This window comes from Lepidothrix coronata, unplaced genomic scaffold (genome assembly GCF_001604755.1).
Source record: "Lepidothrix coronata isolate B3197 unplaced genomic scaffold, Lepidothrix_coronata-1.0 Scaffold1, whole genome shotgun sequence".
Classification (NCBI taxonomy): Eukaryota; Metazoa; Chordata; class Aves; order Passeriformes; family Pipridae; genus Lepidothrix; species Lepidothrix coronata.
In genome coordinates, this window is record NW_016690181.1 from 5,288,215 (window position 1) to 5,312,157 (window position 23,943).

At 42.4% G+C, this 23,943-nt stretch overlaps 1 protein-coding gene across 6 annotated transcripts in view; it reads right to left on the minus strand.

Moving 5' to 3' along the window:
• The window catches only part of TSPAN18 (tetraspanin 18), a 120,773-nt gene that overhangs the window by 22,840 nt on the left and 73,990 nt on the right, over positions 1–23,943 (minus strand). For 5 of the 6 annotated variants that reach the window (XM_017811458.1, XM_017811420.1, XM_017811429.1 and 2 more), the window contains one exon: positions 4,353–4,442. The gene's annotated coding sequence lies outside the window, so the exon portion shown is untranslated. Of the gene's footprint in view, positions 1–2,016; positions 2,103–4,352; positions 4,443–23,943 lie in introns of those variants that run through there. The other variant, XM_017811467.1, reaches the window with a different exon arrangement.

The window sequence follows — 23,943 nt, forward strand, 5'->3', positions numbered from 1 at the left end:
TTTTCTTAACACAGGATGTGTTTTCTACATTACTTTTACTTGGTTTAAAATCAAATCAGCTCCTTTTTAGTGACAAAACAAGCGGAGACACAAATGGTGCTACATAGAAATTGATGTGGGCATGCAGTTGCTTTTCCTCTGCATCTACATGTGCCTGGGGCAGGACAGCAGTGTGCCTCTGCTGAGTGGGTAATGCCCAGGGAACCCCCTTTGCTAGAGGGATCCCATGAAGGTCCACCTTGCTTCAGCAGAAACACAAATCTGAGAACCACGGCAATATTTTTCTTTACAAACTTTATTTTCTTATATCTCTGATACATAACTGTTCTGTTCAGAGAGACTCAAAGACATGACCATTACTGCAGTAGATGGAGTAGGGCACAGAGCTCTGATGTGGGCCTGGAGGAAATGCCCACAGCTTCCTGACAGTGTTTAAAACCATGTCTGAAAAACTCACAAAGAAAAGAGATTTCACGGAATATTCTGAGTTGAAAGGGAATCACAAGGATCATTGGGTCCAACTCTTAGGTGAATGGACCATATGGGGACCAAAACCACAACCTTGGCATTATAAGCATCATGCTCTATAAATCTTGACGTTCAGAAGGGTAAGGACCTGGGGAGGGAATTCTTCAGTTTTATGGGAAAGGGAAGCCTCAAGCTCCCCTAACACAAGTCTTGGATACTATAGTAGAGAGGGATATGAAAATACAGACAAATCAATGAACTTCAAGAGCCCCACAATTAGTGTCACCCAGATGTTCCCCTCATCACAAAAAAGCCATGCTCCAATGAAACAAAGGATGCCTAAATCTTAGTATATTAGCCAAAGTCTTGAAGTTATCTAAGAAATTTCAAAATCCTGCTGCCTTGAGCACCCACCTGCATGATCTTTATCATAGTAGCCTTTGTCAAAAAAAAGGAACAAACCCCCAAACAGTTTATCCTTATTGTGTCACTGCACATCATACACACTCATCCCACTACAGTCATCCACATGCCTGTGGTCTAAGAAGCAGCAGCTCCTAAGCCAAAAACTGTCTTGCTGCTTTGTAGCATTGATAAATCACATCCCTGCCTTACTTTCCTTTCCATGTCTGGGTCTGCTTCCTCTGAAAGACAAACAAGCTCCCTTGGAACTACTCTGATGTACACGAACTGAGTACAGGCCTACTTTTATTTTCAAAGACAAACCTAAACTACAATTCTTTGCACCGCTCCTGCCCACTCATCCACTCAGTATGTTAAATGTTTTCTAGGCATAAGCAAAGAAGGGAGACTGTAAATCCATTAAGCAACCAGATCCTGAAAACTTCACTGTCAGGGCCAGGCAGTCACAGTAACCTGGGAGCAGCAAGAACACTCAGCTTTGAAAAACAAGGACTCCCTTCGTTGCCTTGGCAAGAAATTGTCCCTAGCAGCAGCACTGGGCTCAAACTTGCAATTTCTAAATCAACCATACTTCACACAGCAAAGCAACAACTAAATGCAACCACTAAGTGCAACCCTACTCACTGTGCTGTGCTTCAAGTCAGGAACACACCTACTTGTGCTTACAAATTCCAAAATCTGCCACTCAGGATGTGCAAATGGAAGTCAGGGGCAATACTGTGAGGTCTGGGCTGGCAAAGCCAAGAACAAACATATCAGAGTTTCCACATCGGAAGAACTCAATGCAAACTTCCAAAAAATGCCAACCTGATCTGAGCAACTGTTTTAGCGGTGGAATTCAGAGCTTGGAGAGACCCACATGTACCAGCATAACACAGCCTTTCCAGTTTCTGCTGGGTACCCAGATTCCCAAACAGTACATGCAAGGTCATCATTTTGATCCTGTAATTGCACTGATTAAAATAGGAAAAATCAACCAAAAGCATGATCTGATCTCTTATGAGGCACTTAAAACTGTTTGATGTCAGAGTTAAAGCACTCCAGCAAACTGCTCCAGACTTTGAAAAGTATGTAACTAATGCTATTTACAAACAATGCAAGCAAAATGCAAATAATATGACTTACAAATAAAATAATTATGGATGCATTTGTGCCAACTGCTGCCTTGCTAATTAGCTGAAGGTACCTGAAGTCCCTGATGACACGCTGTATGGAGAAAATAACTGATATTAAAGGACAATCCTGACCCAAAGAACTGCTTTTCCTTCTACTTTCCTTTTTAAGCCATACACACAAAAGGCAAATTTTCTGAGTTATTGCTAGTACACACCGATAGAAGTGAGATAAAAATTGAAAGCAAATATCATAATGTACCTTTTAAAATACCTTCTCTTCCCTCCTTCAGGCCCCAAATTTGTGACAGATTAAGTTCTCCTCTGCAGGAGATGTTTAATGCTAAGCAAACATTAACAGTCAGAACTGCAGAAGACAGTGGCTGACAGATGCTTTCTCTGGCTTGTCCCATCTCAGACTTGTGAGACATATGAGATCTATATGTTTTTGTCTGAAATGTAGCTATAAATGTTCAGGTTTTTCTTAGGCAGATTATTCTACATTTCTCTCCCTTCCCCCCGCCCACCTCCATCACTCATGAATTTTATCTTGCAAAGTGATGGGGAGGCTAAAAATCCCCAGCAGTGTAGCCAGGAAACATCCTAGCTGCTGTAATTGGTTAGGAAGTCTAGTTTTTTTAAGGCAATGCATTTTTTTGTTGTCTAGCCACAATTATTTCTTCTGTCATTTGCTTTTGCATGCCTTGCAGCTACCCTGAACTTCACATCTCTGAAGGCAGCTGTTCAACCACACCCCAAAAAACTGCTACTAAATTTCTCTTTGCTACCACTGACATTCCCTCAATCCCCATATCCTTTTCACACTATATTGAAACCCATGGATTCACTTCAATTGTTCCTTTACCTTTACTTTGGAGATGAAATCACTGAAAAACTTAGGTGGGACAGGACCTCTGGATGTCATTGAGTACAAACACCCACTGACTCCAACCTGGGCCAATTCCAAAGTTTGATCCAACTTCAAAGTTAGAGCAGGCTGCTCAGGGTCACTTTAGTTAAGTTCTGAATGTCTCAAAGGACTGAGATTCTCCAGTCTCACTGGACACCTCTTCCAGTGTATGATGACCTGCCTCGTGAACAAATGTTTTGAAACAGCTGTCCAAGGTGTGTCCAAGTTACCTGGTGGCAAATGGAACAAGAGCATCTCACAGATGCGCTACTCTATCAGAACTCTCAGGAGCACCTCGTCTTCACCAGTCTCAATCCTTGCATCTTCCTTATCATATCACTCCTACCCTCTACTTGAAAACAAGTGTGCAAACCATTTTCCATGTCCACTCCTAACATACCTCTGCAGACAATTTGTGTTTCAGTACATAAAATTCAGACATTTTGCACTTGCCTGATGGCTCATCACAGTCTTCCCATCTCAAATATTTGACAGAAAACACAGAATAACCAAGAATAAAAGAGACGCCTAGGGGTCACCATGCCCAACTCTCATGCAAATCACTTTCTCAGTCACTTCTTTTGTATCACATCATCCACATATATCTTCTTTTAACAAAAATATCTCTTTGTCATCAACATGCACGAAGACCTTGTCCACTGAACTGATCTGTTGCTTCTTTAAAACCTAAGAACCAGTTCTGCAGTACTTCCTACAAAATATTAGCCAGTGGCTTGAGGAGAAAATGGTGCTAACTTACACCTACCTTCCTATTCATACACAATGCAACCAAGTAAAAGCAGAAGACATGTTTCAAGCTCTCCAGAACTAGTGCCAGGCAGCCTTTAAAGGGATTAGAAAATATGAACTAGATTCTTTTCCAAGTAAATGTATCAATTTCTAGAGGCTGTCCCAGCTGAGATGTCCCTGGAAACACCCCTGAAGCTCTAAGCTGCACCAATGGCAAAGGACCACCACCACCTGGCATTGCTCCATTGTGTCCTCTCCACAGCAATGTGCCAGCCCACCCTTTGGCTTGCAGGCGTTGAGACTTGACTCAGCATGCCTGCCTTCTTTCGCAAGTCCATCTCACAAGAGGATTTCTGTGTTCACTGTCTGCAAGCAGTATCCAACTTCTATAAACCTAAGTGGTGGATTCTCCTAAGAGAACAAATCTAACAGGAAAGGCCTTCCAGAAAATCCTCTCAGAGTATTATTTCCACACAGTCTGCTCCTCTAGATACAACAGAGATGGGGCAGTTTCATTAGAGACTGAAAAGGGGTGACTTTATCCGGTACCTTGTGAGTGATAACGACGTAGTTGAGCTGTGTATTTCTTACCCCTCTCCTGCACACCATAGCTACACTTAACCAGCCCTGACAGAGATACAGAGAAAGCATCTGGCATGCAGAAAGACCAAGCTATAAGCAACACTCACCTTTAAAAATCTTGGGACTGGAAGCACAGTGTCTATTCTAGTCTTTAACTGTCTGTGTGTCCCATGTATTTTGTTCTATCCAAGCTCGTCCTGTTAGATAAAAATATGCAATTACTGAAGAAGTCAATAAAACACAATCATGTTAAATACACAATTTATTAAAACACACCATCCTGATGAATATGCTCAGTTTAATTGCCACCTTAATTTAGTGTACATTAGCAGTAATGAAAAGCTTTTAATATGTGGTGAGGGATTCAATTTCTCAGAATCTCTTTAACAATCTTTGGGGTGTTTTAAATGCCCACAGACCACATGTAAATCTATAGTCCCATTACACATGCACCTCATCCCACAAGAGGACTAGATTAATACCAGCTGCACCTTCAATATTTTATAGGAGGCTTAGACAAACTTTAATCTGCTGTGACTTTACAGCCCATTTACTGGGAAAATGGAAAAGGCAGGGGAAGGGAGGTGGAATGCATCTTTGGGAAGCCCAGCCATTAGGAGCAGGAGCCTGAGACGTTGGGCACTATCTCTCATTCTTTCAACCAGCTCTCACGCCAAGTTGAGCAAACTATTTCCTCTCCCTCTGCCTCATTGTCACTGCCTGGGAAGCAAGAACAGAGAGGAACAGCAAAGCCACCACCCTCTCCACCCAAAGAATTAGATATACAGGTGCAGGCAGAGGGACTCAGGTACAGGCTGCCACTGCCCTCAAGCTAAAAATTACAATTTTCTCGGTAAATTTTAATTTCTACCTGCACAATGCTAGTGATAGCCTTTGACTAGACAAAGGTGAGGACAGACTTAAATGTAGTGTCAAACACACAAGGCATGTGTGTTTGACTGTTGCTTTCTATACAGTGTTTTTTCCACCCATTTGACACAGCCCCAACCCCACACTCTGCAGGCCCTGTGGGGAAGGGGCAGTCATTAACTCTTCAAACAGCACCCCATGCCATAAGAGTCCAATATTCACATAGGGTCGCTCAGCACTGTAACTCACTCATCCTTCGTAAATGGTTTTGGCACACTCACAGCTTTGCTGAAGCCACTGCTTCCCTGTGAGGCATTATATAAGTCACCTGGGTCTATCCCTGCTCTCTCACTGCCAGCATTTCATCTTGATTTCTGGAGTGGGTGCATTTAACATCTGTTTCCCACAAACATTTGTAAATGTGCCTTTGAAAATTGCCTCCCATTAAGACTTCTGTGAGCAAAAGTCTATCGTTTGTTGTTGGCAGGAAGCGAACAAGGAGTTTCAAGGTGGCTGAAATTATTACAATATAAAACATATAATGAATATTCATAGATCTGTTTTGCATTAATCGCTCACATTTAATGTCCTTCCTCTGTCACTGAAAACCTACATCTCTAGATGAAGAGCAGAGATGGCTTCGCTCTCTGTATGGAAGGTACAAACATCTATGGCCAATTGACCTGTTTCTGCTGTGAAGTGCTGAAGGCATGTGCCACTTTACAATGCTGGGTATGAAGGCTGCCCTGGATCAGTACAGCTTTTCCATCAGTGTGAAAGTTCAGAGAGTGCCATGTGACTGGCTGAGAGATGGCTGCAGCAGGTTCAGGCATGTCTGAAGAGGGCTTTGAAGAGTCTACAGCTAGGACAAGGAACAATGTCACTGCCTCACAATAGAGAGCCCCTTTTTGACAGTCAGAACCCAGTGCCCACCCTTACCTTTTTATCTATTTCTTTGGTGTGTGGGGACACTTCATCCTGTGTTTTGCATGTGCAATTGAGAGACAATTTCTTCAGTTGTCCTGTCCTGTGATGCCACTGTCCTGGGATAGCTGCTGCCAAGAGAAGATGGCTCTAACTTTAAAGCAGAGATGACGCTGTGCTATATAAACCTATCATTAGGAAAATAACCAGAGTGATAGGATTCCTGCTCCTACTGTGTGTGCATATAATTACAACTCTACAAGCCCTCAAAGGTCTGTGTGGGAGAGGAATTTTGGGTTTTTTATTCCTCATAAGTCACAATATTTTAAAGAAATTATAGCACCACAGAGAGGAAGAGCTTAAATGCTTCAGTAGGTACCAGCAGGTGCTGTGTCAGAAGAGATGAAAGACTGCAATTGGTGCCAAACAGCAGCAATGCTCCATCTTACTCTGTGGCCCTAAAGGGGAGGAAGTCCCTACTAAACAGACTCATTGGTTAATAGCTACAATTTTGTCATTAGGGAGAATTGCAGAAAGTGCAAAACCACCATGCCTAATTATGACTTGAGCAAGCTGATGCCTTTACTTACAGTCGCTGGGGAAACACAATGGAAGCCAGAGCAATGGCTGAGGCCAAGCCCCATCCTTAGGGCTGTGTGGTGCAGCCACGCTGCCTCAGCCAGCTGAGCAGCTGTAGCTGGCATGTTGTCTTGCCCCTGTGCTCATCCCATGGCCCCCACATCAGCTCTCCCTGCTGAGCACTGGCTTCTCTTCACATTCACATTGTAGTTCTTTGTGAGGAGCAGGCTTTGATGAAGGAAAAGCAGCTGAACTTGTGACCCTGCTTGTCTCATGCCACAAGAAAGACAGCTGGAGCTCCAGAGCAAAGAGGAATGGGGCAAAGAGAGGCTGATAGGTTAACAGTAGCAAGTATGGTAGCAAGTGAAACAAGAAATGAACAAAGGATGCAGGATGGAGAAGCAAGGCCTGTCTTTGTGAGAAATCTGACCTCCTGCAGGAAGGGCCACCAGATGGACCGCTTACAGGTGTCCTGCTTCATAAGGGCTTCTAGCTACTGCCAGCCCCCTGTGCTCACCACATTTGCAGGATCTAGAGAAACTAAATCATATGCCAACCCATATGTTCAACCACAGCAGATATTAAAGACAGAAGTAGTTTCCTGCTGAATGTCTGCAACAGGTCAATGCTTTTATGGTGAAAGGTGAGGAGAAACATCTCTGTGAAAGCAGGATCAAGATATTCGTTCCCTTGCAATGGCTTCAGAAAAAAGTAAAGCATTTGCTGCTCCTGAACTGGACCTTGACACAAGCTGTGTACATTATCCTGTAACTATTGCTCCTACATAAATAACTAATTGTACTGGAATTTCATAGCACTTACACAGCAGAATCGTTGCTATGACACAACTACATTACTGCATATAAATCCAATTAGATTCCAAAGTGCACTGTGTAACTGTAATCGGCCCCTGTGGAGCAGCGATGGGAGGACCTGCACAAGACCATGCAACTAGATACTAAATTACAGTCAATCTACCTCCTCTTTAGTTGCATTAAAATGCTAATGTCGCTGTAACATGGGCCCATTTAGCAGCGATGACTGCCTTGCCTTGCAACACTGGAGTGAATGAGGCTGTTGCACTGCCTCAGAGCATTTAATTCCTCAGTACAGTTGAGTGAGCAAAGCCCTTAGGGGCATCTTATACCTTAAAACAATAACCTGATTGGCTTTTATAACACTAAAAGCATATGAGGCTTGGGACAGTGTTTAAATGAATCAGAGCTGCTGCTAAAACTACCTTAACTTTCCTACCCAAGCAGACCAACTGAATCCCATCCCATCCTGACTGCTTTTAACAAAGACACATTTCGGCCACCAAACAGCTGCACAGTAACAGCATATCAATCTTATACAGGAGAAAAAAGAGAGCTGGACTGAACCCCTTAAAACTTCATACAAATAACACCAGCATTGCAACAAAACCAATAATACAACAGTTACCATCTATGTTTTATATTTGCAAGTTTGCAAAATGTGTGCACAGAATACATGAGATCATGTGGAGGTAAAATCTCCCACATGTACACAGACATTCAATATGGAAATTCAGAAGTCCCAGAGCAGAACCAATTCTCCTAAATGTTGTAACGTTTTGAAAAGTGCTAGAGTATGTGTTTGAAGTGCCAGTATGGCTTCAGGCCACTGAGCACTCCATTTCATCTAGTGCAAATGTGCATACCACACCGCTGGAAACATGAACTGCTCACTTGGGCCCCTTCCCAAGCAAAGTTCGATAGGTAATCACATCTGGCTCTTTCATACAGCTTTTCACACACAGGCACCACCCGTCTCAGAAAAGAAGATACTGCATACAGAACCGACACATCTAATAGCCTGCAACTCTTTTAAGTTCTGCTGCTTAAAAAAAGGTCCTCAGATAGCTCACAGGTGTATTTTCCCTTTTATTAACTGCAGTACAATGGAACCATATGGTAATGTCTGCCTTTCTAAACAGATGACCCAAAGGTTATACGCACTGATGATATAACAACATTAATTTTGTTTATCAGATAAGAAAAACAAAGCTAAAAGGGGAATGGATGTGTTAAACCTGCTGACCCCCAATACAACCCTGTGTTCACCAGTCCATACTGAGACCAGTCCCAAACCGATGAAAAAACTCATCACTTCTGGCTGATAAGTTACAATCTTTGCAAGGCATCTTCTGTCCCAGAAAGCAGTTATTTACCATACCAAAGGGGAGGTGGCTAACTTTGGCCTCTTATTTCTGAAAATATTTCCTTTCTGGATGGAATAAATGTCACCATCCTGAGTGGATCATGGAGTTGCATCACAAGCCAAGTGACATTATCCACTGTCATGTCAGATACTGTCAAGTGTTGAAACACTCCATACGCTTGCATGGCATTCCAAACGCTGAGGGGATTTAACATGAAGTGTAAATGCCTGCCACTTTTTCCCCGAGCCTGACACATCTCACCTTTACAACAACTGATTCCTCGGTGCTCTTTTCTGTTCTCTTTTTCTATAGCCTTGCTTTGTTTGCAGCAAATGCCTCAGCAGTTTGTGGCATTCATGATGGCTTTGAAAGATGAAGGAATAAATTTCAGAAATACTGGACAGTTGCTGCGGCAACCTTGTCCTCCTCAGACCACAATTTCCAACATTTTAAGAAGTTTCCTGATACTTTGCAGCCTTCAAGGAAACAAGGCAGAGGAGGAAAATGATTTTAAAGTAAGGATGTTACCAAAATGGATTACTGTGAGCCACAGGCCCTTGTCCTGTTGTAGTGGGTTTCTGTGGCTGGGTTTTGGTAGCTGAGGGGGGCTACAGGGGTGGCTTCTGTTAGAAGCTGCTAGAAGCTTCCCCTGTTCCGTGGAGCCAATGTCAGCTGGCTCCAGGACGGACTTCTTGCTGCTGGCCAAGGCTGAGCCAATTAGGAATGATAGTAACACCTCTGTGATAACATATTTAAGAAAAGAAGATTGTTGCGCAGAAGAATTGCCAGACAGGGAAGAGGGGAGTGAGAACATGGAAATAACAACGTAGACACCAAGGTCAGTGCAGAAGGAGGGAGAGGAGGTGCTCAGGTGCTGGAGCTGAGGCCCCTGCAGCCCATGGTGGGGACCATGGTGGAGCAGCTGTGCCCCTGCAGCCCATGGAGGACCATCAGGGTGCAGAGACCCACCTGCAGACCGTGGAGGAGCCCATGCTGGAGCAGGTGGATGCATGAAGGAGGCTGTGACCCCGTGGGAGGCCCAGGATGGAGCGGGGTCCTGCTGGAGACCTGCGGCCTGTGGAGAGGGAAGCCCACGCTGGAGCAGGTTTCTCCCGGGTAGGACTCGTGGCCCCTGTGGGGGACCCACATCAGTACAGCGCATTCGTGAAGGACTGCACCCCATGGAGGAGTGATCCACGGGACAGCAGTTTGGGAAGAACTGCTACCTGAGGGATGGACTCACACTGGAGAGGTCCATCAAGGACTGTCTCCTATGGGAGGGACCCCACGGGAGCAGGGGAAGGACTCCTCTCCCTGAGCAGTGGCAGAAACAACTGACCATAACCCCCATTCCCTGTCCCCCTGCACCGCTGAGAAGGAGGAGGGAGAACATGGAAGGAAGGAGGGGTGGGGAGAAGGTGTCTTTAAGACGGTTTTATTTCTTACTCTTTGGCTCTTATCCTGTTAGTAGTAAATATAAGTATTATCGCCACTTTGAGTCTTGTTTTGCCCATGAAGGTAATCAGTCACTGACCTCTCCCAGCTCTTATCCCTACTCATGAATTCTTAGCTGTTTTTTTCCCTCTTCTCTGTCCAGTTGCAGAGGGAGAGTGAGAGAGCATCTTTAGTGAGTACCTGCTATCTGGCCAGGGTCAACCCACTACACGTGTCAAAAAAATGATGATGATGTTCTTAGCAAGAAAAAGAAGCCCCAGACTGTCTGAGCAGAAACACAGGAAAGGGCTCATGGGCAAGGGAATCTGAAACCCCTGCTTGAATCATTTGTTTTAATGCAGAATGGAGCTGCAGATCAATAGGTTAACTTCTTTTTTTTTTGTGTGTGTGGTTATTCTCAGTGCTTTTTCATAAGATAGAGGTGTGGAAAAAGTAACCCACTGTTTAACATTTAGCTAGGAAAGTAATAACCTTAATTGCTTTTAAGAAAGAAATCCCAAACAGAACTTCGAATGCATTAACTATCATACAAAAAAATGCTCCAGTAAAACCCCAAAACTCCCCAAAAAACCAACAAAACTGTCTGTTCAAGGTAGCTGCCTACACACATGTAGAAACAAAACAGTCAGTTTAGTCCAACTAGAAAAGAAAAAGTTAGGAAAAACAGTCTGTAAGAAAAGCAGATCTTTAATGAGGGATCTCAGTAATACTAAATAAACCGGAAAATAATATTTCTGATAATCTGACCAGTGGCATTATTTACCTGCTTCTGGTCATCTTTTAAATGTTTTTTAAAAGAATATTAATAATGGCTGTCATAATAATAAAGGTGTCATGAATTCTAAACACAATAGGATATTCTTTATCCCACTGAGCTCATAACTTGGATTCATTTACTTATTTAGGAAATACATATATTTCACAAGCTATAAGTGTGATATGTGCAGGAAAACTTGAATGCAGTAAAGGACATAAGAAATTACTTAGGGAAGAGAGGCAGACATGAAGCCTAAGTAACCCTACTTATAGCCAAACTGATACACATCATATAAATATTCCATGTGCAAATCTAAACTGAATTTCACTGTAATCAGCATCTTTAACTTAATCTAATACATAAAATTGCAGCTAATGTAGTTGGAAAGGTATATGTGACTGATCTCAACTACACCTGTATCAATTAATGTACAAACAGCCAACCATTCAATGTCTTTTGCTACAGATATTTTTGATTTCTGATTAAGAAAGAGTAAGAAGGAGCAGAGAGAGAACCGTGGCCACAGCCCACAAGATAGCTTCAGATGTTCTGCAGGAAAATAAACGAGAGTTAATAAATCCCATAATCTTGGCATACGTGTTTCTAAATGTTCTCTCTTCCCTCATAAGATGTATAATCTAAACACTCCAGCAACGATCAGGTTCCAGGCAGACAAAAGACCCATAGCACTGTTCATACACAGATGACAGGAGTAGAGGGACTAAGTGAGATATGAGCCAAGACTTGAAGGCTGGCTCCCAGATGCTTTTGCTTTCCCAGTGGATAACAGATACTGCATCAAGACACACAATGTCATGCTAGTGAATTTGCTGCTCTCGTAACACCTCATTTTTCTTTCCATCTGAACTTATTTTGAAAGTGTACAGTACACTGTCCCCTTCTCCTTTCTCTTTTGTCCTTACTCATGGCATGGGAAACATGAAAGACAGCATGGCTGGTTATTGTTAATGCACCTGAAAGTGCAGACCTTAAAAAGGGGGATATTCTGGAACATGCCACAGTTTTCCTTGCTATTTGCACAGGCAGCTAATGATCACCCTAATAGCTTCTCTCTCTGAAGTCATAATAAGCTTACAAATGAACCCATTCAACACATATTAAAAAGCCAGGGATGCTCCTTTGATTACAGCCTTTATGGAAATCTCTGAATATTTGTTTTGTTGCTGCACAGCCGCAATTAGGACATGCTGCTGGGAGCCAGCTCAGCTGCCAGAGCAGTGGGGTTTGGAGACACCTCCAGTGCCATAGCAACACATCCACCTCTCACAGCATCAGGCACAGGGAGCCTGGCAGCCCTTGAGTCCAGGCAAGCAGCTTCAGCTCTTCCAGGAATTAGGAAATAAAAGGTGCCTATTTAAACTTCCTCTGCTGATGCCTCGACCGTGTTTATGAAGCCACACAAACAGCCCCGCACTGCAGCTCTCGCGAATGAGCCATCCTGCTGCATCAGCCACGGTCCTGCCAAGGGGCATGGGGTCACACAGCTGCTGGGCATCTCTCCACACACTGCTCTGGAGGCTCATAGGTTTGGAGGTACCCAGTTCATGCTGTAGGAAAACTGGGTAAATTGGTGTGTTGAAGAGACTTGAGGAGGCAAGACCTTTACTTTGCTGAGGTGCGAATATGGGGGAACTCGCTTCTATTGCCACCTGTAACACTTCCCCCCAACAACCTCGTCCTTCCACATGTGGGGAGGGGAACTGAGTGACCTTATGGAAATCTCTTCATCACTTAACTGCTCAGAGGTTGATCTAAATCCCACTTATGTTGCTGACAGACTTCAAACTTCGCCAGGGGAGGAGAAAAAAAAAAAAGGCATTTTTAAGGACATAAAAACCTGCAAAATTGAGTATCTAGTTTTCATTAAGATTTGGTCAAACATTCCACTATAGCTAAAAGTTAAAAAAGCATATCTTTTTTCCCCCTAGAGGAAGAGAACGTCATGAACAATATACCTGTTTTCCCAAAATATCCTTATTCCCCAAGCACAGTACATCTGGAGTGCTCTTAAGTGAAGAGACTTGGGAAGCAATTCATTTTTGCACACAAAGACAGCAGGTTACGTGCTGATGACATGGATCCACAGGCTTTCAGACAGCTTCAGTGGGGTGATGTTCACCCACAAAAAGTATAACATCTCCTCTTAGAAAGCTGGGATACCAGAAAAACCGCTTCTACTTTTCCTGAAAGACAAGACCTTTTAATGGAACAGATATTTCCTACATCTCTAGGAGATTGGCTGAGGTTAAAGCAGGTCAAACCATGTAATACAGATATCTTTGTGTTGATACTACCCACAGTGCCTTTTAGGAAGGCCACGATTGTAAGAAACCTTTTCTTGGCAAGAATATTTAGTACAGTGCCAAAGAGTCTCCCCAGGCAGTCTTTGTTTTAAGGTTTGTGAGCTTTGGGGGAAAGGATTGTATCTCTGCTTGTGAAGTGGTCCAGATTTTTAGCTCTACTGTTATCTAAATAACACATAACAGCAGCAGTGGAAACTTCACTACCAGCATCACTTGCAAGTAGACTGAGGTTTTGCCTTGGGCAAAACCTGAAGCAGCATCAATCATACATACACATAAAAACCGGCATGCACTCACAGGGTATTGACCCTTTCAAAACTGAAATAGCAAATCTAACCACAGAAATAGTGATGAATTTTCTTTTACTCAGTCTTCACTGTTATTTTACCTGCTAGAAGTCAAGACTTAGAACCCAGAGACATAAAACCTCCTCTAACTCAAATCAGAGGAGTTGGAATAATTACGAATGTATCAGTGAATGATGAAGGCACAAGCTGCTCACATGGCCTTAAATCAGTACAAAAACCAATCTGTCGATGGACTGCTGAGCACCTTCCTCTTTGCAACCAAAACGAGTGAGAACACCATCTGACCCAATCTGGCAATTCCTATTTTTGAAAGTCTACGCAATCTTTTTAGGGAGGACAACAGAACACAGTTTTATAAGCAGATCTCCTGTGAGGGATAGGACTCCACAGGCTAACTTTCACCTCAGTCAGGACTGGGCTGAATTCTAACTGCAAAATCATACCAGTTTTCAGTGGCCAAAGCTCACTATAACCACACTTTTGTTATATCTCCCATCTTGATCAGCATCCAATTTGAAAGCAATGCTGCCTTTCAGCTAAAAAAATCATATTTCAAAAGTATCAAAATGAGGTTTGCAGAGCAAAGAGCCAAAGCAGCCCGGATTTAGGCTGAGAAAACATAGGGAACAACAGGATGTTCAAGCTATTTTGAACATGAAGAGACAACACTTTTGCAACTTTCTCACAATTAAGCTGCAGAGTTGCTCTGAGCTCTGCATGAAGGACAAGAAAAGTTGTCCCAAGAGATATGGCATTTAACAGCTTCTTCTCCCATCACTCGTTTCAGCACAGGGAGAAGAATCTTTCTGAAAACATCATGGATTCTTGCTGTGAAAATGCATTTGATGATAAATTTTATGACAAATTTCATAACAAGATTTGTGGTCACCATTCTGCATGTCTGATGAAGCACTAACCAGCTTGCATAAGAACATTAATACCATTTAAACTGTAGATTGCTTTCCACATTACAGACTGAAAGCCCTTTATGAAGCTATGTCCTCTATAAAGCTGACCAGGCTTTTCTCCAGGATACCCAGCAAATGTCCTGGGCAGCTTCTGTGGTCCCCTGTCTAGTGCTCAGACCATTTTATAGTTCCAGTTCTGCTAACATCTGTCACAGAAACTCAAAGACATTAGTGAGTCATTTCAAGCTAGTGTGTTGTTTTCATCCCCTGCCCCCTGTATTTAATATAATTAACAACAACACTTATCTGCCTCCCATGGAGTTTAAGAGATTTAGTTCAATAAGGTATGAGAGTACAGGGCTGCCTATACCAAAAGCAGTTGACGGAAGACAGTATGCAAAATATTGTTATTTTTAGACGAAAACAAGCATTTTGAGTGACTGCCAATATTTTTTAAAACTGTTCAGATACAAAACCGCAGGTTTTGAAGGGGTCCTTCATATGGATCATACAGTTCTGAGCTCATGGCAACTGGACTGAAAAACATCAGACGACTTGTATTCCACCTGTTTCCTCTTCAGGTTCACCATGTCAGCTCCTCACTAGGAGAATCCCAAGTGAAGTATCTACTGATGAAGAAAGACACAGCAAACTTTTTAATCTTGAAAGAAGACACTGTCCACAACATGGTTGAGGTTCCACACTGACCAGCATTACTAGTGGCCTAGGACTCCCAGACAGCCAGAGGTTGCCCTACAGCATTGTGTATTGGAGGTAAAGGACATTCGTGTTAGAATCTGAGTGCTGCCAACTCAATGCATTTTGAAACCTCACCTTCAGCGCAGCATCCCACACACCACCCTGCCCACTGTTTCCCATTGACACCGGTGTGAACCAGCTCTTCCAGAAGGCCAGCAGAGACATGAGAGTTTTCAGGGAATTTGGGATCAAGGTTCAGTATCCTGTATTCTCCAGTTGCTGATAAATTCTGGGGGGTGGATATAGGGGCTTTTTAGAAAATGTTGGGTCAACATCTGCTCCCTCAGAAGTAATTCAGGAACAAAAGTTTTCCAGTCAGCACGGTTATCAGGAGTTTGAGGCAGGTATTTACAATAATCTGATACTCATAGCAGAAAAGCTGCAATGCAAAACTTCCCCCAGTAAGGGACCACCTAATGGCAGTCCTTGGAAAAGCAGGTTTGTTTTTGAATGAAGCACATTAATCTGGACACAGGATGCACTCATTAAATTGACCTTCTAATACTTCTGTTTCTGCTTATTTGCACGAGCCTCCTCCCACTCAGGGCCCGTATTTAATCTCCATCTTTTCAAGCTCTGCACCCAGGTGCCCTAGGGGCAAGTGCAGCATGACTGATGAGATGGAAGATGAAGTACCAGAAATGCACAGAGAAATGTGAGAGGCAGGACATGTGCTTAGGGATCTATCATTTTGATAGGCTGTGCTCCTTTTCTGAGCCTGCACACTCCCTATGGGCCAAGAAGAAAACAGGTGATGATTCTGGCCCACCATGGAAAACCCTGCAGAATAGCTTTGACTTGGTTTTCCTTCACTAGTTTTGCTATTTAAATGCTGTGACCCTCTGGAGCTGAGCACACTTCATCAACAGAGCCAAGTTCCCCACTTTTAGCCCCTTGAGCTGCAAGAGGGTGAGCACAATGAGACATGCAGGCTCTCCCTAAAGTTTTACAGCTACTAAAAAACGGTGGGCTCACCTTGCCCTGACTGACCAAAGAGCCTCCCCCTCCTCCTCCAAGCAGGGGCTTATTGGTATTTCGCTTCCTCATTGATTCCACTGCTTCAAATTTTGAATGAGAGGCTCTATTTTTACTTTTATTTCCAAACTTCCCCTCTCTTCCGCAATGCACTGTCTTGACATTGTCATCTGTACCACACATCACATATCATAATAATCTTTTTGTCATCTGATTTCCCCATAGGAGTTATCAGTTAGAAAATCTGGTTTTGCTCAGAAGCAAGCAAACAAATCTGTGTATCAAAAAGAATGAATGAGAGAATGAATGATAGAATAAATGCGAACACTAAGCAAGCTCCCATTTAAGCACTTTGCATATCCTGTATGAAATATCAGCTCCTGAAATTTATTTTTTGGTGAGATGACATCTTCTCATGAAATACATTATCCCTCCGTTATCCCAGGGTGACACTGCTCAGGTCTCTCAGCTAATGCTTATCTGCTGCTTTCCCTGCTATCCTGGGGAGATTACAAATGAATTAGGTGGGTCCAAAGCATTTTGGGGTAATAGCCAGGATATCCTTCTGGTAAAGAAGCCTAGTCAGAGGTGGCCAGATAACTACAGAGCCTAACAGTACCGACCCAGAAAATTAATTTCTGTAAATCAATGTAATACTGCTACACTGATACCAAACACCCAGAATAATGATTTTCTCACTACTTAAATCTTTACTATTGTTTCAGTGATTCTGAAATTATTCTGTTCAGCTGGGCCACTGTTTGGTCTAGAGATTAAAAAAAAATCCATTTTAGGACAGGATATCTTTTAATGTTAGATCTCATTCAGCCATTTAACAGAAAAAATGACCACACTCGTATAAGTTAGTAACCTACAAAATAAACTGATTTTAATTAAGGCATCGATGTGCATGTGTTTGGCTAAAGACTTTGAAAATCTGCTTCAAGAAGTATGATACATTTATATGAGTCATAGGCAAGATAAGGAGGAATTTACTTCACACATCCATTTTGTTAAGGACTGAAAATGCAGGATTTAGTTCATGAAGGCAGCCTTAAGTTACCACCTGTAGTTATTACCGTAGCTTTGCTTGCAGACCTGCATTTTACAGCCTAGTTGTAGTGGCTTATAAAAACAAGGGAATTCACCTGGGGCAAAGGGTGCTTAACCTCGATGTGTTTGACAATATCTTCAGTCAGACTGTTTCATTTTCCCAGCTGAACAACCAGACCATGGCCTCATCAGAGAGGCAGCTTCTGCTTCAAGCAAGGCCACATTATTCTAGCTGAAATAAAATGATATGTCATGACTATGTTCCCTTTACAGTATCAGTTTCTTTCCTACTGTACCTGAAGGCTTAGTGAGCAATTTAATAGAAACTTTATAATGCGAGTGCTTTTTTCCTTTTTAAAGATGATGTATCTCTCCTTTTTGTTAACAGATCTAAATGGAGGTACATAAGAAAAATTTGTTCTTTCCCATAAACTGGAGTAAGCCATATTGCAGTAGGGGATTTTCCTACTTTAACTATGCAGATAAGAGCTAAATTAGCAGCTCTGCATAGCACAGAAAAGTGTTCTTAGCATCCATCCATTTCATACAATGTCCAGCAAGAGCTCTGAAATCAATAAGCTTACTCCAGACCCCCCAAAAAATTCTATCAAAAGCCTTTTTGTCCCACCCTTTTAAACACGAGCACTTTAGGCTTCACATGGCCATTAAAAAAGGTCCATGTAGATCTGACCTGTGAATGCATTACTTTACATATTAGATCGAAAAAGTAGTAGCAGTTACAAAGCTGAACAGATTCTGCCACCACAAAACAAAACAGGCGCTTGTAATGGCACAATTGGAAAATTAGATAGAAATGTTGAGAAAATATGCTAACAAATGGCTAAAATCAAAATCTTTCCCCAGCTCATCCTCCAGGTAAACATGAGCAGAGACTGACTTCCCAGCCAGCCCCACAGGTCGAGTGCCTTGTCTCATCCCCGAGTCCCCTTGCCAGCCAGTTGCCCCCCAGGTGTGAGTGCCAGGATCCTCAGCCAGCAATGGACAGTTTCCACAAATAGGTGTATGTGAGACCTGGGCCAAGCACAGATGTTCTTATGCTTGGAACAGCTTCAGGAAAAAGGAGAAAGTCATCGATCTGGAAAGCTGGGGTAACACTGCTTTGTAAGTTTTCTTTTAAGAACACACTGCACCCATTAACACCTGTGATGTGTTTCCTTAGAACATGAAGCTCTACTGAAATTCAAGTGACATTGTAAAGAGTGAACGAAGAAACTTCCAAAGCATGTTCAGGATGCCTTACACTGGCATCTATCCAATATATCTTTTACCGGGTGCCATCCTGCAGGAAAGGCTGTCACTGGCAATTGTGCTAGTAAAATGAGATACAGTGACTGTAGTTCATAGAGAGAGAGGTATGTACTTAATTTTGTGTTTGTTTTCAGTATTATGCAATCTGCGAGGGAAGGATGGTATTTTTTTGTCAAGGACACACCACAACTCATCCTTTCGCTTCACAAAGATCAAACATTATGTTCTATATCAGTTGATAGCATGTTCAATCAGGTTAGTGGTAGGAACTCCCTTCCAGATGGTTCCAGCCCAAAAAGCACCTGGAAGCTACAGGTTGTAAGTAATAAGGTTACAACTAAGCAATATTCAAAGGGGCACTGCCCCATAACTGTATAATAGAGCATCTGGAAGAAAAAGCAAACTTTTTGCCTAATACACTATCTGAGATCATCACGCATGTCTGTGGCAAAGGAAACAGACCCCAAAGGAGCACACCTGAGTTTATGAACTGTGTGACACCACCTAAGGTAGGCTCAGGGCTCTCAGAGAGAGTTACAGGCCTCCAAGTCAGTCCTGAAAAGGCAGTTTCCATGAGGACACTGACCTGCTGGGCAGTGGTTAGCGGCAGGGATGTGCCATCTTACACAACAGCAGGGTAATAACACAACCTCTACATTTTGCAGTCTTAATTCTTCAGCAACACTGGTTTTCAAAATACCAAAGATAGCTGATGGGTGCAAGGGGAAGGTTTTTTTTGTCTTTACGGCTTCACACGATAGCACAGTGACACGAACTTTGCAGACCTCAGATATTACGTGACCTACTCAAGCACTCAGGCCCCAAGCTCTTTGTCACAAGGTCTCTGTTCAGAACAAAGCCAAGTCTCTTAAGTGACTCTACCAGCGCTCATTAAAAAGACAGTAAAAGGGACAGCAAATGATTTGCTAATAAAGTCTGATTCTGAGGTGCACTATACATAGAGGAGAGGTAGCACAATTACATTAGTAAAGGTAATGAGGTCACTGCAACATCATTGTTTGCTCTTTAATTTAGGCAAAAACAGTGTAAGGTGGCCATAACTGGGGAGAAGAAAAAAAAACAAAAGGCAGAAGAAACTGTTCTGCTTTCGGATAAGTCTGACTGCATGATTATAGGATGTTGGTGATGTCTAAGAGGGAGCTACTGAATATTTAACCTTAGAAATGGAAGCTTGGTTGTCTCTTGTCCTGTTAACATCCACATGTATCTTCCATTAACTCTAATTAAGGCTAACAGGGTGTTCACTAAGTATCTCCATAATTAATGTTAATAGTAGTTACAGGCAAGCGTTGATAGAAGATGAAATGCCAAGCTTCTTCTCCAGGGTTAAATACTCAGCAGCCTGTCTGTCTCTCATTTCCATTCTCTCCAGTAAAGGCTCTCTAATCAATTGCATGCATTCCAGACAGCCTTATGCACTGATTCTTGCAGTGAGAGACACATGCAACCATAAGTAACAGTGTATGTTGTTATTTATACAAAATATAAACACAGACAACACAACACCTGACACAGACTGGTTCACATCTGTATGCTTACTGCTGTACAGATACCCCCACAATGTATTAACAGTGCAGACTGACACATCCCTTTTTCCTTCAAGATGCCCAGGCTTCACAGGGGAACAGCATTATTTCTATCATATAGTAAGATAAGTAATTTTCAATTAACAAACCAAAGAGCAAACAAGATCACAGCAACAACCTCAATTACCCTTATTAATGGCATTATGCCACCCTCAGTTGATAGACTATACTATATTCCCAAATCAGACATTATTAACAAACCATTAAATCTGTAAATTAGAATAGCACAATTATCAGCCGTAATCAGAACAGCAATAATAATGCACCTTCTATTGTGCTTCTGGGTCGAGCCCTGAGCAGTAGTTCATGAAAAACGCATTAGCAGACTGCTTCCAGACAGGGGTCACTTGCTAGCACTAGGTCTTCTCACCCTCTGCTTTCTTATTCCATCGTAAGTAGAGAATTTTCATCAAACTTGTGCAATTCTGTGGCTGAGTAGATTTAAAAATTGTCTTTAGTTGGGAATGTATTTATAAAACCTCAAGGAACTAGAGGAGTACTCTGCTGTTTCCCTCAGGAGCTGCAGATACTATTTGTAGAAATCATAGGATGTTGAGGCCTTTGCCAGGGACATCTCAAAGAGGCAAAGAGCACCAGAAGAGGAGTGATGGGAGAGCCTGTGCAGGCAGCTGGACAAGGAGAAAGGAGCAGGAAAAAGTCCCACTGGTGCTGGCTGTTGAAGCCAGACAAGGAGCTGCACTTGTGGAAAATCTGACTCATGCATCTAAACCTTCCCTGCGCCCTGGTCCTCATACACTTTGGGGCAGCTGCAGTCAGAAAACGCATGCAGACACAAGTCCCAGGGAAATGAATAGCTGCTTTTGCTATTGGATGAGAAAAAAAATCAATTTGTATTTTTATCAACTCACCAATACTGGCCCCATGTTACATTAAAAAAAAGATGTCTCCCAGGACTAGTCTTAAATCACAACTGGACATGTTTTGGCTTTGCTATGTGAAAACAAACTTTTTTTACTTACTTTATTTTCTGCCCTGGGGAATTAGTGACTCAAGCAGGATGCTGAAGACTCAGGGGGAATTATTTTTCATCATGTTGAGGGTAGTTTTTTTCTACCAGGCATGCAGGCTTATTAATGCAGCTTCACTCAGTACTATACTTTCAATAAATCATTTTGCCCCTCCCCTTTTCTTTAAAAGTTTTTGGGGAAGTGTGAGAAGTTGCTGTTCAGGAAAGTAAGGGATATGAACACAGAAAGCACTGAGACATGCTGTCTGTCTGCAGTGGGGACAGAGCCAGCTACCCTTCTGATGCATCCCCCTTTGCCATTCCCTTCTCAGCCCCTTTTATCCAAGGGGAGCTCCCAGGGCTAGTCCTGCTCTGGGCACCCTCCTCATGTTGCTCTTTTTGCAGCACTCAATCCCTGTACCACATCCCTCCTCTTCAGGTTCCACATTCCACCCTGGCTCTTCTGACAATACATCCATGTCTTATGTTGAAGCACACACCTCCCTGCTGGATCTTAGGACACTGGAACTTCATGAAAGCTGAAAGGGGCTGTAAAAACCTTCCCATTTTCTCAGTCAGGTTTGATTTACCAGACATACTTTTCTGTATCCACACAGCTTTTCTCAGAAAAGAAAAATAGAGTATTCTTTTCCAGAGCTATAGGACCAGATAACATTTTAGCTATAGTCAATCTAACCAAACACAGCATGTTTCTTACCAAATTATGAGTTGCTTTTTGAATATATTTTGAATATTCATGAAATACTATTTTTCACAGTCACCCAAAGCAGTGGAAATATATTTAGCAGCAGCAGAACCAAGAATAGCCAGAGTTCTGTATTACGTATTACAACACTGGTTGCCTCTCCAGTCTGCTCCTACTCTTAGCATTTAGGAACACACAATGAAAAAAAAAATACAGTCAGTAAAAGTAACACTCATAAAATTACATTTTAAAATCAGTGTTGTAAAGCAGCAGCTACAAAATAAGGCGAAACCCTAAGCAATGAGTTGCCTAGACATTTTTGTAGGAATTGGAATGAATGTCCAGTTCGTGTTCAAGGAGCTGATTGAAACTTCTGACTACTTTATATTTTAACTGGATGGCTGGTGCCGCTTCAGCATCCTACCAGCAAGATGACAAGCATATTAAAAGAGGGAGCAGGAGAGGATCAGCCGAGAACAGAGATAGAAGGATAGTTCATCCCTTCATTATTACTCAACCTAGAGAGGATGCTCTCTGGTTATGCTGGATATCCAGTTAATTTTACCCAGGGTTGTGCAAAGCACAAACCTATGTTGGCAACCAGGTAGCACAAAAAGATGGATCATATCTGAAAGAATTTGTTCTCACTGGATTTTTTATTTTCTTTTTCCTGAGCACAAACAGAAACAATAGAAAAAGATTTGAACTGAAAATTTTCTGTAAGACAGCTTAGCCAGAAGCTGAAAACATGAGCTCTGAGATATATTTTGTAACTTCTTGAAAGCTCCTCATCTTTTTGTATTCTGCTCCCCAACTCACCTTTACAGCTTTACTTTTCTATTTGGCTAAAAAGAGGCTCCTTTCTAGTGCAAACTGTGTGCAAATGGGACTTTGCACAGTGAAATCGTATGCTTATCTAGGGCTGTTGACATATGAACTACTGATTTATGAACAGCTGGCTAGCTTCTGGTTCTACAAAAAACAGAACTCTAACCAAGTGCAACTGTCTGGACAGCATTTCTAGTGGTGTTGAGTTTGGAAGAACTACTCACGGATTTCCTATCATTCTGCATGATGGAACACGATGGACTTCCTGAGAGCTTGTTTCATCTTCCAGATGAAGCCTCAATCTGTCAGCTAAGAATTTCTTTCAGTCTGGGGAGTGACATTTTTTGCTTCAATTTGTTTTAAAACTCAAGCCTGGAAATGTCCCTATTCAAAAGGCCACTTGCAATTCCATCATGTACAGGTTAGGAATAATTTGGGGAACTTAGGATGAATGATAGTAATACAGTTGAATACTATATAAAACAACTAACTAGTTATATCTTAGCATCTTCCACCAATGGACATTGAGATACCCTCCAACTGACAAATCCCTGTTTTTGAGAGGCAGAACCAAAAACAGCTGCAGACCTGCTGATATACTAGAAACAGCAGAAAATTTCTGCATGGATCCCAGCTATCTACTCAGAACATCCCACTAGGGCAACAGTATAATTTTTTTCTCTTCCAGATCTACCTGTCTGTCTCTGGCAAAGCCCCATCACGATGCTGCCCCTCTGCTGTCCCACTGCAACGCGGTGAGTGCTGGAGCACTGTTTTCAGGCTCTCTTCCCACTGACCAGCCTCAGCTCCCCTTGCAGGGTAAGGGCAAGTGACACCGAGCAGCCCAGGCTGGCTTAAGAACCGAGAGTAACCACAGAAGTAATCTATATCCAGAAGCCACAAAAATATATTTACTCTTTTCCTCTCTCTAAAACAAAATAAAACCCCATTATAATCATCCTAACCATAACACTTACTTCAGTTTGCAAACACTCTCAAAGCTGCAGTGGGCAATAAATCAGACGTCACTTCCAGCAATTCATCTCTGGAGTTGGTTGCTACATAGACATAATATATAAAGAGGTTTTTTCCTGGTGATCCTCACAGCCAAGATTCCTTTTGTTGGCTCTTGTTTAAACAAACACTTCTGTAAATTGTAGCTGAATCTAAATGTAGCATTTGATCTTAATTATTTTCCTCTAATCAGTGATTTGAAGGTGGCTTTGG